Source organism: Varanus komodoensis, unplaced genomic scaffold (assembly GCF_004798865.1).
Source record: "Varanus komodoensis strain SLA01 unplaced genomic scaffold, ASM479886v1 scaffold3, whole genome shotgun sequence".
NCBI lineage: Eukaryota > Metazoa > Chordata > Lepidosauria > Squamata > Varanidae > Varanus > Varanus komodoensis.
The window spans coordinates 42,205,845-42,223,082 of record NW_025335761.1 but is presented as its reverse complement, the minus strand read 5'-3'; positions in this window follow the sequence as shown (position 1 = coordinate 42,223,082).

Sequence of the window (17,238 nt, the reverse complement as noted above, 5' to 3'; positions counted from 1 at the left end):
GAGGGCAGCAGTAACAGTTGTCCTTAAATTGTTGTCAGACTCTACAAGGACCTGAACTCTTCCCAAAGGCAATACTTGCTGAAATTATTCTCAGTGCAAGGACAAGCTTAATTAAGACCTTTAGAGAATAGGAATTATGCAATTAATATCATGGCAAATTACATTCAGAATCTGGAGCTACTCATAATCCTTAAAAAAAAAAAAGAATCCCCATCAACTCTTATATTTCAGCAAGTGATTGAAATAAGAGGGGAATTGCTGGTCAGGCAAAAGTGGTGTTTGTGATTTGCATCGCTTTTAACAGTCACATTCAGATTCAGGAACTCTGCAATATCTTGTGAGGAGCCCATGATCTTTTTCACTGTGTGTACATGTTACTGATATGAGGATCTCTCATCCTGTTTAGGGCAACTCAATGAAAATACTCCCCACATATTAAACTCTACAGGAGCTCCAATGAATTTTTCAGGTCTCTGCATTTTATTTTCTTCAAAGGCCACATCCCTGCAGATGAAAACATCTTCATAACGTACAGAAAGCATCCCATCTTCAGAGCAAGCATTGACCAGTGGGGATGTGAAAGGAAATCTAGGCACATACACATAGAAGGGAAGGAGAGGGTTTGGCTGAAGAAAGGTCTACATTTGTATGATGTAATGCTGTTCTGATGGTGCTTCTTGCAAGGATCTTGAAAACATGGCTATCGTTGGTCTAGTGGCTGAGAAGCTCTTACAAAGAAGTATATTTGCAAGAAACAGTTCCTATGTGCGTACAGGGGGCTATCTACATGATTGTCTTCACTTATGCTATTCTCATGGCCTGGAAATTACTAAATCCAATAAAAGTTGTAGCCATCAAATGTAATAAGACTAGTTTCCATGAACTCTCCTACTTGAGCAAACTGAAATAAGGATAAAATCATTTCTGCAGAATCCCTTTATTTTTTCCCCTTTGTTTTCAGCTAATTTCATCCAAGGTGAAATTCAAAGCAGATTTGGAGGTTCTTGCTTGAGCTGGGATTTTAAAAGGACTTAAAGGGTTTTGATCAGCAGAATGACATCTTTCAGAGCATCCCATCATGGCATAACATTAATGCAGCAAACAGTGTACCTATCATGCGACTCATCCTGCTACTAATCATATTGCCAGGAGTTGAGGCATTTCTGATCTAAGCTCCATCTGATTATTTTCTTGTGAATGCTTTTGAATAGCCAGGGGTCTTATTTTATACAGGGTAGTCTTCTATTTGAACAGCTGTTCAGTCCAAATCCAGTTTAAAGCCAAAGAACCATATGAAGAAAGAGCACGAGAACCCTTCGGATTACCCATCCCCTCATAGCATTGGAAGGGTAGACTGAGCTCACACATGGGTCATTTGGGTTCTGTTTTCCTGTAATTTGATAAGATAGATTGTATTTCTCTTTCACTTCGTCATGATAAACTGAGTCTGTATCAATATATTGATGCTGGGAACAATTGATGGCAAAAGTAGAAGGGGACAGCAGAGGATGAGGTGCTAGGTGGAGTCACTGGGGCAGTGGGTGTGGGCCTGGGTGGACTCCGAGGGATGGTGGAAGACAGGAAGGCCTAGAGGAATGTTGTCCATGGGGTCGTGATAGGTTGGGCACAACTTTGTGAGTAGACAAAACAAAATATCAATATATTTTGTGTGTGTGTTTTGTGTGCAACTTAATGTTGCCTTCTGTTCTCTTTTTTGGTGATCCTTTTCTTTTTCTGAATGCACAAGTGTTCAGCCTATTTTATAAGAGCAGTTAAGACATGATTTCAGATTAGGTGGACCCTAATCATATCTAGCAGGGTTCTTCTAATGTTCTTGCCTGTGTGCTGGGTGGATTAGGGCTTGTCATATGAGAGAAGGCCTTCTCTTGTACTATGTTTTAAAACTTCAAAGAAAGCATCTGCATACATGGAAAATCGGGGGAGCATTTGCAAAAATCCCTTGTAGAAAAGGAATTGCTAAGCATCAGCTGGGCCACCAGACCTTCTCCCTCATGTAATGAGGCAACTTGCTGGCAGAGACAAGTGGTACAAGCTGGAGTGACCACCATCTTGGAACTGTCCAGTATGCAGATGAGGTTGCCAGCAAATGTTGCTAAACACTTCCTCTCACATGTCTCCATCTTGTCCTATTGTAGATTCCTTTATAGCTTGAATGCTAAATGTCTTCTGCAAGGCTTTTTAGGAAACATCACTTCAGACAGCTGTTTAAACTCAAGGCCCTGAAGGGACAGCGCTGCCAGTTGCCAGCCTTGTCGATTAATTTTACATCGACAATCATGTTAATGCAGTTTGACACAAAGGAGAGCTTTTAAAGCCAACAAGCTGCATTAGATAAACAAGGTGGATGAGTGTCATCCATGGTGAAACTCATTTACACACCTGCAACATTGCAATGTAGGTTTCAAAAAGCAGCATTACCAGACTTTTCCCTGCTTCGTCTTCCACCAAAAAGGAAGACCGGATCCTTTGTTAATCCATGCAGCATTTATACCTCTGACCAGTTGTCATATTTTGCAGCATGGCAGAGAAAGAGAATGTGACAAGCTGACATAACAGAATCCTTGGCAAACGCTGTAAACCTCAGGCCTTGTTAGATCAGTGCTTTGATATCTCAGCATTCCCTTAATGACAGCCAGAGAGGTGGTGCACAGAAATGCAAGGGAAGCGATCAGCAGCCAGAAGTCAGAAGTTATATAGACAGTCAGAACAAAGGGATGCTGTGCCCTGGTTGGCTAAAAGAAAAAAGGAAAGAAAAAGAATTTTGTACATTTAGATAGCAGCTAGGCATACTTCGTATCTGACACAGCCTAGAAGGGAAAGACATGAAAAATGGTATAACCTTGTAATCTTATTTATGTCTTAACACACATTGGTTGAGATCAATGGGACTCAGTCCCATGCAGATGTGCACAGGATGGCCTGGTGAGACCAGTATGGCTTTCTTTTGAGGCATGTGTACACTTGTACTGGGCTAGTCTTTTGCAAAGGGAATGCTTGACTTAAGAAGGAGTAACTTCTTAGGTGGAGGAACTTTAAAGAGTAGAATAGGACTAGAAAAAGGCTCTTTGTGGTTACAAGTAGAAATGGTAAAGGAATTTGTTTAGTATGCATTTTAATGTGCACTTACCAAATTTTGCACTTTCAAACCACTCTGTCAGTTATCCTTTGAAATGGCCCTCAAATTTTAGAATGGGGTTTATCCAGTCAGAAAGTGTGTGCAAATTGCATATACTAAGGAAAATAACATTCAGGGAACTGGGTCTCTTCAGCCTGGAGAAGAGGAGACTCAGAGGGGATATGTTGGCGACATACAGGTATGTGAGGGGATGTCACATGGAGATGGGTAGAGACCTGTTCTCCCCTGTGGAGGGAGGCAGGATGTATGCCAATGGAGCCAAATTCAAGGAACCAAGCTTCAATTTGGATGCCAGGAAGCACTTCCTGACAGTTAGGATCCTGAGGGTGTGGAATGGGCTTCCATGAGAGGTCGTTGAGGCCCCATCAGTGTGGGTGTTCAAAGATAGGCTGGACATGCACATGGTGGGCATGTCGTGAGTGGAGCTGGCTGGTGCCGGAGGTCAGACTAGATGGCCCGGGAGACCCCTTCTGACTCGCTCTGTTTCTATGTTTAACATGCATTACAAGATGCACTAGGCAATACTGCAGAGAAAAGGCATATATTAGGATAACTGTGCACAATAACCTTATGAATTTATATGCAATTCTAAATCCCTTCCTTTCTTAACAGATTTCAACTTCTGGGGAGAACTAAATTTAAGAGTTGAGAAATTATAAAGGTGAAACTGAACTTACGCCAGGGAAAATGAAGAAGTGAGAGATGAAGATTACAGTTTTGTCCTTGTCAATTCTTGCTATTATAGACTGGCTTCCAGCTCAGGATAATATTGTGATAATGAGATGCTCCAAAAGATGTAGGCCTATGTACTCGCTTACATAGTTATATCTTGGAGTGATGAGCAAGCAGTTAATTTTTGAGGATTCTGACTATGCCTTGATGTTCATCCTGTGCTTGATGCATGTTTGTGTTTGAGAGCTTGCTCTGTGTAAATAGGAAAATTGGACAAGTTAGGCAGCTAATTTCCTGATTTCTACTTCTTTCATAGATTAAAGTGAGACTGGTTTATTCTACAGAGTAATCTGTGCACAATATTGAATTTGGAAAGTTACATTAATAAATCATAGGCATATGTCTGGCAATTTGTGAATATTTTTAACAGCATCACATGCAATGCAAGCAGTGCTTCCACTCATGTTAAGGGCTTACCTTGAACAAAGCATGCTCACATGTTTTACAGGCAAAAACACAATGCTCAGAATCCATAGGCCATGCGGAATTTGCGATGTGAAATCCCTGTGCTCCAAGAAAGGGTTTCAGTTCCGTGGCCATTGGTCCACTGCTTCCTTTGCACATGGTGTCTCACCACTAGAGCGGGAGGAGCTGGCACTGGGAAAACCAACAGCAGAAATGACTGAAAATTCTAGTTTCCCAACTGGGGCACAGCAGTGGAGCTCCTTTCTGCTAGCTCAGCCGACCAGCCCCATTCCAGAAATAAGTGTTTTCACTCCATCCAAACTGCCTAACCCTAACCCTGTTACACTAGCAGTAACTCCTGCCTAGCACACAGAAAACATAGGATCCTGCTATTTACCATCTGAATATTTTAAAGAAAATATTATGGATTTTTGCTATTTTTCCAGTATTTTATAGATAATACTGAATTTGATGGGCAAGTAAACTATAAGGTATTTTCCCATCTTCCTATGACTTTGCTTATTTTCTTGAATTTTTTCAACTCTGTTTTAACTTCTCTAAACTGTCCTGATGTATGCATATTGAAGGGTGAAGAAGAAAGCTGCCTGTGTGATAAATCGATAGGCAGGTAGATAGATACTTTGATTGTAGGAAAGGCGGCTAAGAAATGATTAAAATAAATACATTTAGAGTCACTGATGCAAAAATATCCCCTGGAATCAAAGAAAGGAAAAAGACAAGCAATTGCAGACCTTCTAGCATTTATATTTCAAAGCCTTGTGGCTAGATTATAGAACGAAAAAACCCCCCACACAATTTCAATACATGCAAGTCATCCTTTCAGCACAGTTGGGTGCCTGGTATGCATTAGCAAATTCATTGCATGGCCACTTCAGCAAGCCAGTCAGTGGCACAGAAAGAGAATCAGAAAAGATGTAATACTGCTCCCCAGATGTTATTGTCCTGCCTAGTAAATTATCTATAAATATTTAGCTTTTCTACAGCCAAAGCACATTATAGAAGACATTACAACTGATAAGTCCATTGTTGTTCTTATGGTTGGACAAATTCCTGAAGGAGGTTATCAGCAGGTGCTAGTCCGTTTGGCTATATGCTACCTCTGGAAGGGGGCAGGTGCTGGGAAATTTGAGCAGGAGGGTATTGTTGTGCTTGTGGTTTTCCTATGCACAACTGATTGGCCACTGAACAGAAGGATCAACTAGATGGACCCTTGGTCTGACCATGCATGGCTCTTCATGTGTTCTTAAATAATTAGAGCTGAGGAAATCAATTAGTATGAAACAACTAAGAGAAGAGAGCTGGTCCCCTGTGCTCAAAGCAGTATTTTTTTCAAGAAACACACACACACACACAGTCTCTAAGTGAAAATAATTTCCTAATTTATTGAATGGATTTGGATTTGTGTTGCATTAGTAAACACTGTGTTGACGGTATTCAGCATCTATATTTATTAGGAGTTTGTGTGTGTGCGTGTGCATCCATTTTTCTGTTCTTTTCTGAAGCTGCCTTTCATTTCTGAGGGGCAAATTACATCCCTTCTATTTTAAAATGAGTTAATTTGTATTGCTACAACTGGCCAGAACAAATGGCATCAGTCTGATAAATCTGTTACCAGATTTGGACAACATATGATCCCCTTTTCTTCAATCTATAAATTTGAGTCCCATCTCATGGCCAAAAGAATGAATGGGAGAGATTCCTTATACACAAAAGCTTTGGTTGTTTCCTATGCTAAGCAACCACAAAATGATCTTGCAAGCATGGTTGGGAATTCTCCCTTCCTTTTTGAAATGAAGGCTGGGAGATTTTAAAGTTACAGATTGGGGCCATTTGATGCTGAAGGACTGGAAATAAACCAATGACAAGGAAGTAATAAAATTGAAGTGTTTGTTAAAGAAATTTGTTTCTTTTGTGCTCTCCTCTTAAGAGCAAACATTCTTCAAAAACACAGAAAGGAAGCCCAAGAATATATCGGCTAGATTCCCAGAAGCTCTTTCTTGTTGCTCTTTCCCTCCCTTCCAGACTGGCAATGGTTTTGCAGCCTTCTGCCAGGAGATCTCTAAAACCGTCATCACTTGCAAGAAATATCCAGAGCTGGCAAGTCCAGAATCTATAGGCAAACATAATGTTTTGTTCTCCCTTCTTCAAGCCACAGGAAGGTCATGGAATGCCTTTCAGTAAACTAGCCAATTTACTCAGAAGAGAAAACTCTGGCGCTCCCCGCACAAACACACCTCTGAAATTGCATTTATTAATATATTTGAATGTTGAGGAAGGAAGGCTGGGAAACAGTGCTCAGTACAGACTATTCCCGACACAGAATCAGTGCCATTTCAACTAGTTATGAATGAAGCCAGGATTAAGTTGCATTAGGGGCACATTTATTTAAGGTAACAACAGCATCTGTAAGAGTAACTGTGCAGGAAGCTGGCCTCTAGCGGGGGCTGGTATGTGACTAGCCCAAAGGAAGAGGGCTGGCTAGTGTAGTGAAGGGCCACTAGGATGGTGGCTGGTTTGCAGGGTAAGCCATATGAGGAGAGATTGAGGGAACTGGGTCTTTTCAATCCTAAGAAGAGGATACTCAGAGAGGACTTATTAGCAACATACAAATATGTGAGGGGTGTCACACAGAGGTGGGTCATGACCATTTTTCCCCGGTGGAGGAAGGCAGGACATGTTCGAATGGAACCAAGCTTAGGGAACCAAGATTCAAGGTGGATGCCAGGAAGTACTTCCTCAGCATCTGGACCCCAAGGGTATAGAATGGGCTTCCACAAGAGGTGGTTGAAGCCCCATCGGTGAGGGTGTCCAAGGATAGGCTAGACATGCACATGGTAGGCATGTCATGACCAGAACCGGCTGGAGGTGGGGATCAGACTAGATGGTCTGGGAGGCCCCTTCTGACTTGCTCGATGTGTCTATGTTTCTATGTGCCATGGTTGCTTCCTTAAACTGCAGACTTCCAGGCGAATGAAGTGACCCCACAACTCCCAACAAAGGGGATTCATATCATGCCTTCAGTGGCAGTCCTGAGCAATCACAAATCACTTGCTTTTCAGTGCTCAGGTGAAGATGCTTTTCAGTGCTTTTCAGTACTCATCATCTGTCCTCCTTACTTGGTAGTTTTCTTGGACATCCCACCCAACTCCAAAGTGTGGCCAAATAAACCTATGCAGCCCAGGCCTAAAACATGACAACCTGGGCAATATGTTATTGTAGGTTAAACAGTATGCTAAAACAAAAGCTTACCAGAGCCCTGACAGTGACCAACTAATCTTTAAAACAGACTAAATTAAAATTAGATCATTCAACTGATAGTTTATTATTGCATCAGAGGACTGCACTTGCTCAATAAGCTGAAAGGAGAGTATGGTTTAATTCACCTGCGATCAAGTGGAAGCCCATCTTATCATGACTTGCCTGTCACCCAAGCAGGCATGTTTATGAGACTTTAATTGGATTTCAAATGCATTAGAACCAGTAGTCAATTTTATAAAGGTGGATGGGCACTCCAATATTGTTCTCATTGCATGTACTGAGAGCACATGTTTTCTTTTCATAAATGTAAGGATTTTAACAAGACATCAGCACATCCCAGTATACTGACTCTTTAAAGTGTATGTCTATCCTTCAAAGTCATATATAAATCCCTAGTGAAACACTGGACCAAAAGGTTGACAGCAACACAATTAGAATAGAAGTGGAGGGTCATCCAGTTCATTTCCAAAGATCTTATATTCTATTGTAATCTGTTGAAGGCATTGCTGAAGTATTTTAGTATATATACCTAATGAAGGCGTATATACTCAAAACCTATACTAACATACTATAGGTGTGAGATGACCCTGAATCATTTGACAAGCTTTCTTCCCAAGCCTTGGAAAATGATCCAGTTCAGGTTGACTGAGAAACCAGCCCCTGTGCATGGACCTGAAGCAAGATTTGGACATCTAAAGCTTTGTACTTCCCATTGACTATTATGTGGATTTTTTAAAAAATAGTTAAATACTTTCCTGTTTGTCAAAACTGAATGAAATTTGCAGGAACACCAATTCTGGGGATTATGCCTGCTATCAGAAAAATAGGTACAGTAGATTTTTGTTTGTTTGTTTTGCTATACATCTTTAGATTCTGATTTTTTAAAAGGGGGCTCCTGATAAGGTTTTATTTCTGGCAACATTGAATGAAAACTGCAGGCATGGCTTTCTCTTCTGAGGGGATTAAACCTGGCATGTTTTGGATTAACTGAAACAAGGATTTTTTTTTCTGTTTCTGTGCAAGAGCATTTTTGGTATTTTGAGGCTCTTCATGTGACTGATAGCATTGAGGTGGTTCAAAGTAAGTTTCATACCAATAGGTACAGAAGTTAATGTGGAAAGCGAGCTATCTTTTTAAAAGAAAGAGACAGAGAAATGCTTCCTTTGTTCTCCTGAGCCTTTTATTTGTTTGGGTGGTGGGATTTGTGTGAAAATATCATGAATCACTGAAGTATCTCCAGGCAAAACTCCCTACAAGTTTCAGAGGAATAAATTCAGGGACTGATGACTAATGATGATGGAAAACCAGTTTCTGTCTTTTTCATAGTGAAGACTGGTGGTATTGAAATAATGGCTACCTCAGTTGCATTTCCTGCCAATCACACTGATGGAGAGACCATTGAAACATGTCCTCTTAGAAGGTGGCACTGTCAGTCACTAAACCCAGTGTTTCTTCCCCGATGCCCCTTTCCCTATCACCATTTAGAGAAAGAAAGAAAAATATGCATTTCAGGAGAAACATGTTTTGTCTTTCCAAGGCCTAATTGTGTACAAAGTCTCACTTGGAGTCCAGCTTCAGTGAAGCCCAGTTCACCTCAGGAACCACAGAAAGGGTTAGAAGAAGCTTGATTCAGCCTGGGCTTTGGGCTTCAGCTGAATCCAATACTCATCACAAGTAACTACATTTATGCTTTGCTGTAGCAGATGTTATGATTCAGAAAAGGGGATGCAAGTTTCAAAATCAAGGGAGAAATACATTTATAAACCAGAGTCTTATTTCTCAGTGAGAAAGGAGAGACATGTGTCTGATATCCAGGCAGTGCACCGTTCCCAAGGAATAGTCCATATTGTTGCGAGTCACATTCTTCCTCCTTTGGAAGCCATGGAAGGTGCATCTTCAAATAATTAAACCAGTGTTAAAATGAAGCCCTCTTGACTGTTGTATTGATTGATTGATTGATTGACTGACTGATTCTTCCACCAGCAATGGGGAAGTACCTCTGAGCCTTTAAATCACTTTAAGAATCTATATTGTGAGCTCTTTCTGTGAATAAAGCCATCTTCTCCACATTAACTCAAGCCAAGCTTTTAAGGTATTGAGAATGGAAGTTGTAGAGTCTGTGAGGCAATCCACTGCACACAATTCTTACCAGGGAACTACATTCTTTTATCCAGGAGTTTTCATGTGAAAAGTCTTTGTTGTTTTCTTGATCTGTCCAACAATATTGTGCTTAACTAGTAGAGCTGGCTTAAGAAACATGAATTACAAAGGGCAAGGTCTTATCAGAGAGGAAACCTAGATTAGATATCACCAAGAGGGGATGGTGCTGAACACACACATCTGTCTTAAGGGGAGATCAAGCAGGATCTACTGTCAAAAAGAAAAAACACATTTTCTGTCTCCTGGCACCATATCATGTCTTAAAATACAAGACAGTTTGTAGATTTTCCACACATCTTCCAGATTACGTTTAAGGATGTGGTTTTAGGCTTTTAATTTCTCCCTTCTTGTGGGCAAGACCTTTTACCATAGCGCAGAGTAAATACTGTGGTTTTATCAGTACTAAAATTGAACCGGTGCTTACAAAATGGGTTTTGAATGGCCTTTATAAGCAGAAAAAACCATTCTGTTCCACAAAGTACACAATTAATTATAGCAGCAGAAATAAAGCAAGAGACAACATTCATTAAATTAGGTCTACATTTCCAAATCTTATCAGCTGTACAGTACTCATTCTGAGTCTGGACACCACAATCAATAGATTGAATATTGATCCATATAAACTATGAGTAGCATTTATCTTTACTGAGAAATAATATTGAATATGACCCAAAGTTTTCAAGGAAACTGCTCAAGAGAAAAAAATGCACACTAGGGAAAAGGTGCATATTCCAATTTTTAAAATGTCTTGAGCAAATACTGGTAGTTTGTGCAAGCAGGACTTTTCCATTATTTTTAACTTCCACTGCCATTTTGGGGCTTCGGAGGCTTTCAAATGCTTTCTCTTGTTGAGAAAGCAGAAATACATGATTTTTGGCAAATATATGACTTAATTCAAGGCCAGACGTGCTGCTTCATAATCCTAAGTGGGACCCTCAACAAAATGTTGAAGCATGAAGTCTTAATTTCATTCACGTCTTTTTTCACACCAATTCATTTGTGTCTTTTTTCACCCCACTTTCCCCAAATGACACTCACGATTCAGTGGATGTAGCCTATTCTCAGCCTCTTTGTGAAGTTCCAAGAGTTTGCTAGTTCTGTCAATGCTGGGCTTTCCTCCTGGGGATGGAGGATGTTGTACTTGCAAGAGCACCTGAAGGGTAAGTCTGCCCTTTTGGATATAGTGATTGATATCATAGAAACATAGAAACAGGTGAGTCAGAAGGGACCTCCTGGGCCATCTAGTCTGACCCCCAGCCCCAGCTGGCTCCATGTGTATGTCTAACCTATCCTTGAACACCCTCAGCAATGGGGCTTCAATCACTTCCCATGGAGTAATTCAATAATGAATAATTCAGTAATGTGCCATGCTGAAAACCTCTCCAACATTTTAAGTGATTCTCATTTTATTTCTCAGGTAAGACATTTTTGAAAAGAAATACAATAGTGAAGAAAATTTTGGGGACATTCTCGTGGGCTGAGCTGGGTTTTCTTGGGCTTGCTTACTTTGGAGATGGCTAAAGAGTGTGCGTTCGTGTCTTGTTTTCCATTGTACATTCGGCTTCCCAGCAGCTTGTAATCCACACTTCAGTTAAGGCTCAGGCTTTCAGGTAATTCCTCCCAGAGGCTTTTTCAGCTCAGAAAGCACAAGCTGCCTAAGAGGCTGCAGAGCAATGGTGAGATGCATAATAGAAAGAAAACAAGCAAACCGCACCCTGGACCACTTTGTGATGATCAGGTAACCTCGGACACACCACAAAAATAAATTCAAAATACACTGGAAAGCATCCTGAGAATGAGGCAGAACAATGCAAGTCTCTTTGCAGGAGAAAGAGAATTTTCAGGGAATTCGGACAGACTTCGGCACAGCACAAGCAGGAAACTGGGACAGATTTTGGCACCACTTCCTTGCAACTGGACCTCCTCACCTCTGCATTGTGCAGGTTTCTTCAAATTGGGTGTCAGGCTGCTAACACAGTTGATGCTGTTGCCAGTTGCAAGGCAGTCAAAAATCCCCAAACTGTTAATGCAAAAGATAGAAGTTGCATTACAATCCCCTACAAGCCCTGCTGATGACTATGGAAGTTCCCTTTCACTGGAGAAATTTTGCATCTCCACACACACACACAAACACACGCACACACACGTCTACATAGATGCATGCACCCACATAGATGCATGCACACACATCTTTCTTTGTTCATATATAGGGTGGAGAATTTTTAGAGGCACCTTAGTGATCAGTAGAAAATATGTACACCCTGCACATTCATACCCACATTAGAAGCTTAGCAGATGTGTATGAGAGACAGGGATCAGTTTTAGGTGTGGGACCCTTAATATGAAATACTGTTCCTATGTAAGCCTGCTTGGCTGCATCACTGCTTTCTTTCCACCATATGGACTCCTTTGAAGATGGGCCTTTGAAGACAAGATTGGCCTCCTTCAAAGGAGATGAGAAGAAAGATGGAGGCTACTTTGGGTTCCTTGCAAGAGAAAAATAAGTGCATGTACCTGCAATAGCTAATAATCTCACCATTGGAGTTTGTTATCGTTTCCCATCCCTATTCTATGTTACTTCTTGGTTTGTGGTTTGTATTAGGTCTGCAACTTTTCTTAAGGTTCTTTTAGGTTCCTCTGCTTTTCTTTTAGGTTCCTCTGCTTTGGGTTGGATCCAGGATCTGGATAGATTGATAGAAGGTAGAAGGTACTTTACTCCCAGAAGATACACACACAGCACATACACACACATACAGTGTTGCCTCCTAGCCACTGTTTTTCCAGTGAAATGCTATTTTCCACAGGAGGGGTAGACAAGGTTTAGGATCTGTGGAGAAAGTTGGAAATTTAAGAACCTGCCCTGGGCACAGCCACAACATGGCTGCCACGCGTGGGCATGGCAGGTACAAAGGACAGGTAACTGGTTCTGAGGCATTCATGGAAATAAAGGTGGCAGCAGCTGGATGCTCCACTTAGCTTTGAAGGAATTCCAGCTGCTAAGTGAGAAAATATCAACCTATTTTTAAAATAGGAATTGGGAGGACTCAAGGGTTCTGGGGGGCGGATTTCCCTGGGCACATTGGTGCCTGTGGGCACCCCATTTTCCCCCCTCCTCTATAGTCATGCTGGATATCGATGTTCGTCAACCATGACAAAATGCGGGCTGCAGGCTGCCTGGACCAGGGCAGGATGTTACGCTTGATGCTATTGTGGGATCCCTGCAAAATTTCAACCCAGACACAATAAAAGAGTTGTAGCCTTCACGGGAACTCTATTACACCTTCATGAGAAAGGGTGGTGATGGCGGAATCACGCAGAGGCAGAGCACATAATTTTGAGAGAATTTATTCTCAGCCAGCACTGGGAATAAGCTCGTGGAATTTAGCATTTTATTACACAGGTAAAAAGGTTATGTAGCACTCACTAACACCATTTTTATGCATTTCTACAAATGTTATATATTAAACTTGTTAAAATAATAGCCTTCTCCCACCAGCTGCCATTACCTCCTCTTTGACTTTCCTGAGAGATTGTTTGAAGACTAGGTCCACTGCTTCAGGTAAAATATATTAAAAATTGCCAATTTAATATTAAAATGGCACCTGGGAGCTGAGCTGCTTCATGACTGTCAAAATGCACAAGGGCTCAACTCAGCAATAATGCCACCGATAGAAAGAGGCATGCAGATTTCTCATACTGGAAATGATTTCAAGTCGAGACGAGAAGATTAGATGGTGATGATTTTCTGCGTAGGTCTCAGTTCCACAATGGCAAGACATGACAAAGGCAGATAGAACACATTGGGTTACTCCGAAAGTCACATCTAGCTCTGAGTTGCACAATGGCAGATGCAGGGTTGTGTTGTGTACACAGTGGAAACTATTTTTTAAAATTTTCCAGATGATGCCTTTCTGAATTCAATGGAATATCCTCCCAGTTAAGTCCAAAGCTGAAATTCTATGGTCACTGGGGAGCATGCAAGAGATCACAGATATGTTTGTTCTCCTTCTTCAAAGGTAGAAAGAGAGATTGCCCATTACAACCCACATTCCAAGCTCTTACGAGATCCTCACCTCCCAGGTGGTGTAGAGAGCGGAGAAAGGGAAGATTTTTTTGGGGGGGGGGGAGAGATGTATTTGTAGGATCCACAGCCCTCTCTGTCCCCACACACACTTCCAAACCCCCTGCAGATCCACGCCAATCTGCATGTCTCAGTATCGCAGACTGCATATCCCTCCTCCTCCTCAAACTGGAAGGAGTTGTCTCCACCATCAGGGTGGTTCTCACTGCTTATGGGCCAGAACATCCAAGAACATCTGGAACTTCTCAATTGGTCTGTCTGTCTAACATGACAGTGTACAATTGAACTGATCAACACCATCAGCACCACCCATCTCTGAAGTTTCCCATGGACCCTGTACATGCCTGGTTCTCTTCAGACACCGGTTTTATCTCCAAGTTGGTTGGTATTGGCATTCATCTTAGCATTCCCATTTGCCTCTTCACCTAGTTCAACAAACCCTAGCACAATCCCTCGCACTTGCACTTGTGGACTTTTTCTTCTGCTGGGCCCAGTCTTGCATAGCGAACTGAGCTGAGAGGAAGGCTGAGAATGCTCAGGGAATGAAGGCTGGTCAACAAGCAATCACCTTCTGTGTCAGGAGGCAACACAAGCCAGGGCTGCTGCAAGTGGGATGGAAAAGGGACACTGCTAGTGCTGCATGTGGGGCTCCAACCCTGGCAAGCACCCCTGAACATCGGGTGCACTTGCCAGGAACTTGGACTCCAGGCTGCTGGAAAGTGGACCTGAGATGAGGGAGCCCAGCTCAGGGAACCTGGCTGATTCTTCCCCCAAAATGGGTTCCACTTGCATCTCTAGCAACATCTTTTGAAGGCCACATTATGAGAAGAGGGCCCAGCCCCTACACTGTCTGGGTTTGGGACAGAGGAAATCTGTTCCATTGAAAACAGCAGGTGAAAATTTGCTCTTAAAAGTGGCTCAGGAGGAATTGCGGGATGCTAAGATGTCTAAATTTCAGGTGCTTTTTCGGTTTATATCCTGCCTTTTTATCTGATGTCCACTCATAGATTGGATTGGTTTCTGTGAAAATGCACTTGGATGCGTTTGTGCAATTTCAGAGTTGTAGAGATTCATATTCCTAAAAATGCCAAATCCTCTTAAAATATGCTGTTCTTCCCAAACTGGTTTTTTTTTTTTTTCATATTTTAGCCTGTGAGGGAACTGCACATTTTTGGTTTTTTAATGTATTATTTCATGATTAAATGTGCATAAACTCCTGTATTTTTAATGGTTTGCAACTCTACAGAACCTGTGCAATATGAGAAAACCTGGGATGCAGTGGAAAATTTGAACGCATTTGAGTTTGTTGCAAATTTCTTGAGCATCCCTGGAAAAAACCGTCCACTGTTCCTCCTCACTTTTGTTTGTTGGCATGAGTCCAACAGGGCTTTCAATTCTTTGGAGTTTTCGGAGACAGAGTTCTTAGCTGGGACAAGCAGGTTTGTACTGCAGGTTTATGCTATTGCTTTTATGTAACTAAATCACCAAAGGTGCAAATGACTATTTTTTTCATGGACTAGAACACCTGCTAGGCATTGCTAAGGGGTTCTGAAATAGATATGGTTGAAAATTAACTTCATTAAATTGTTTTTTCGAAGTGGGATAGAATGCACTTGACAAAGTGAAAATGAAAAACTTGCTGAGATCAAACTTGATAAGTTACACACAACCCTACCCTCACATGAGTACATGCCAATGCTTGGGGATTTATTATGTCAAGTTATTTATATCTATCCAGATGGGATATGAATCTGTCTGTTTAAAAATAATTGCAATCCTATGCATAAGTAATCAAAAGCAAGACTGATTGAATGGAATAGGGCTTACCTCACAGCAAGTTGGTACAAAGTTGCAGCCTCAGATGTCTCTAGAAAAATAAAAGGGACATGGAAGAATATGAAAGCATAAACCCTTTGTTCAAAAACAACTACTACACATAAAGCAAACAACAAATCAATACAATGAAAATTCAACAGGAACAAAAATTGATTTTGTGATCTTTTCTGTTGACCATGTCACTTACTTTTCCTCCTCCTTGCTCTTTCTTCTTGCAGAGTTTTGGCTGCCCCTTTATTTCTTTTTCTGTATTTTTAAAACTTTTTAAATGAAATTAAAAGCAAAAGCTTGTATTTCCCTCTGAGGCAGATGTTGAGGGCATTGACAGGTTGCAGGATTTGGATAATGTCCTTTAAAGTGCAGCCACTCCATCTTGTTGCATAGAATATCATGCATAAGTTATCACTTATGCACCATATGAGGAAGCACTTCCTTTTGCAGTTCCTGAATCTTCTATCAAAGAGAAATGCAGTAATGCTCAAGAAAAGAGTGCCTCTGAGCACATATGGTGTGTTTATTCTTCACCAGCTCCCTTCTACACACTTTTAAGTAGGGATTCCAGGTTAGACTCCTGAATCTTGGTACTTTCTGAGAGGAAAATTAACAAAGGGATCTCTAAATCCTTGCTAACCAAGTCCCATATTTTCTCCCCTGTGTTTAGCATAGAGAATAAAACAGTTCTAGTGATTCCAAACATTCTCTTACAAAAGATAGAGTAGCAGGGCGATGTTTGCAGCCATAACCTTAAGCCTGTATTCACTTTTGATCTGCAGCTTGGAAGAGTCATAGAACATCAGGATCAGAAAGTAAAAGGTTTTTTTTTCTTTTTCTTTTTTTCAGGACTACTCTTTAATTTCTTTCAGGAAGTTTCTTTAATTAAGATGAGGGAACGCACCTAAGACATATTTTCTAATTACATCTGATGTAATTGTTCTTCCTGCATGATCTCTCCAGAAATCAGCTGCAGGAGGCAAGAGAAGAGTCGCGCCATGCGCCTGCTGTTACCTCAGCCTTAATTTTAAATTAGAAGTGGCATTTGGAGACTGGGAGGGGGGACCCCCTCCCTTCCTGTCTGTGCCTCAAACTTTCTAAAGCCAAGTGCAATGAGAGTTTGTCCCTGCTGCTGCTGCTACTGCTGCTTCTTGCAGTGCTCCATTAATTGTTCGTCATCTGTTTCTCCTCCTTCCTGAGAGGCCATGAGTGCGCTGATAGTGAATTGGTCCTTTTGGGGGGATGGCTTCATAGCCTCATGCAAAAAGAAAGGTTATCCTCTTTGGATTTAACCACGATTGGAAAATGACATGGAACAGGGATCGAGCTAGTGTGGTGTGGTGTTTAAGAGTGCTCTACTGAAACCATCTGGGTGACTTTGGGCCAATTACATGCTCTCAGCCCAATCTGCTCACAGGTTTTTGTTGTGATGATAAAAGGTAGAAGAGGAGACTTTGTAAGCTGCCTTGGATTCCTTGCAATGAGAAGAAACTGGGCATATGTGTAAAGGAATAATAATATCAATATTTCATGTCTGTACTTGGTGAGGTTAAGCTGAGTTTTGGAGATTGGGAAGAGAGTCTTTCTAAAGATGTTG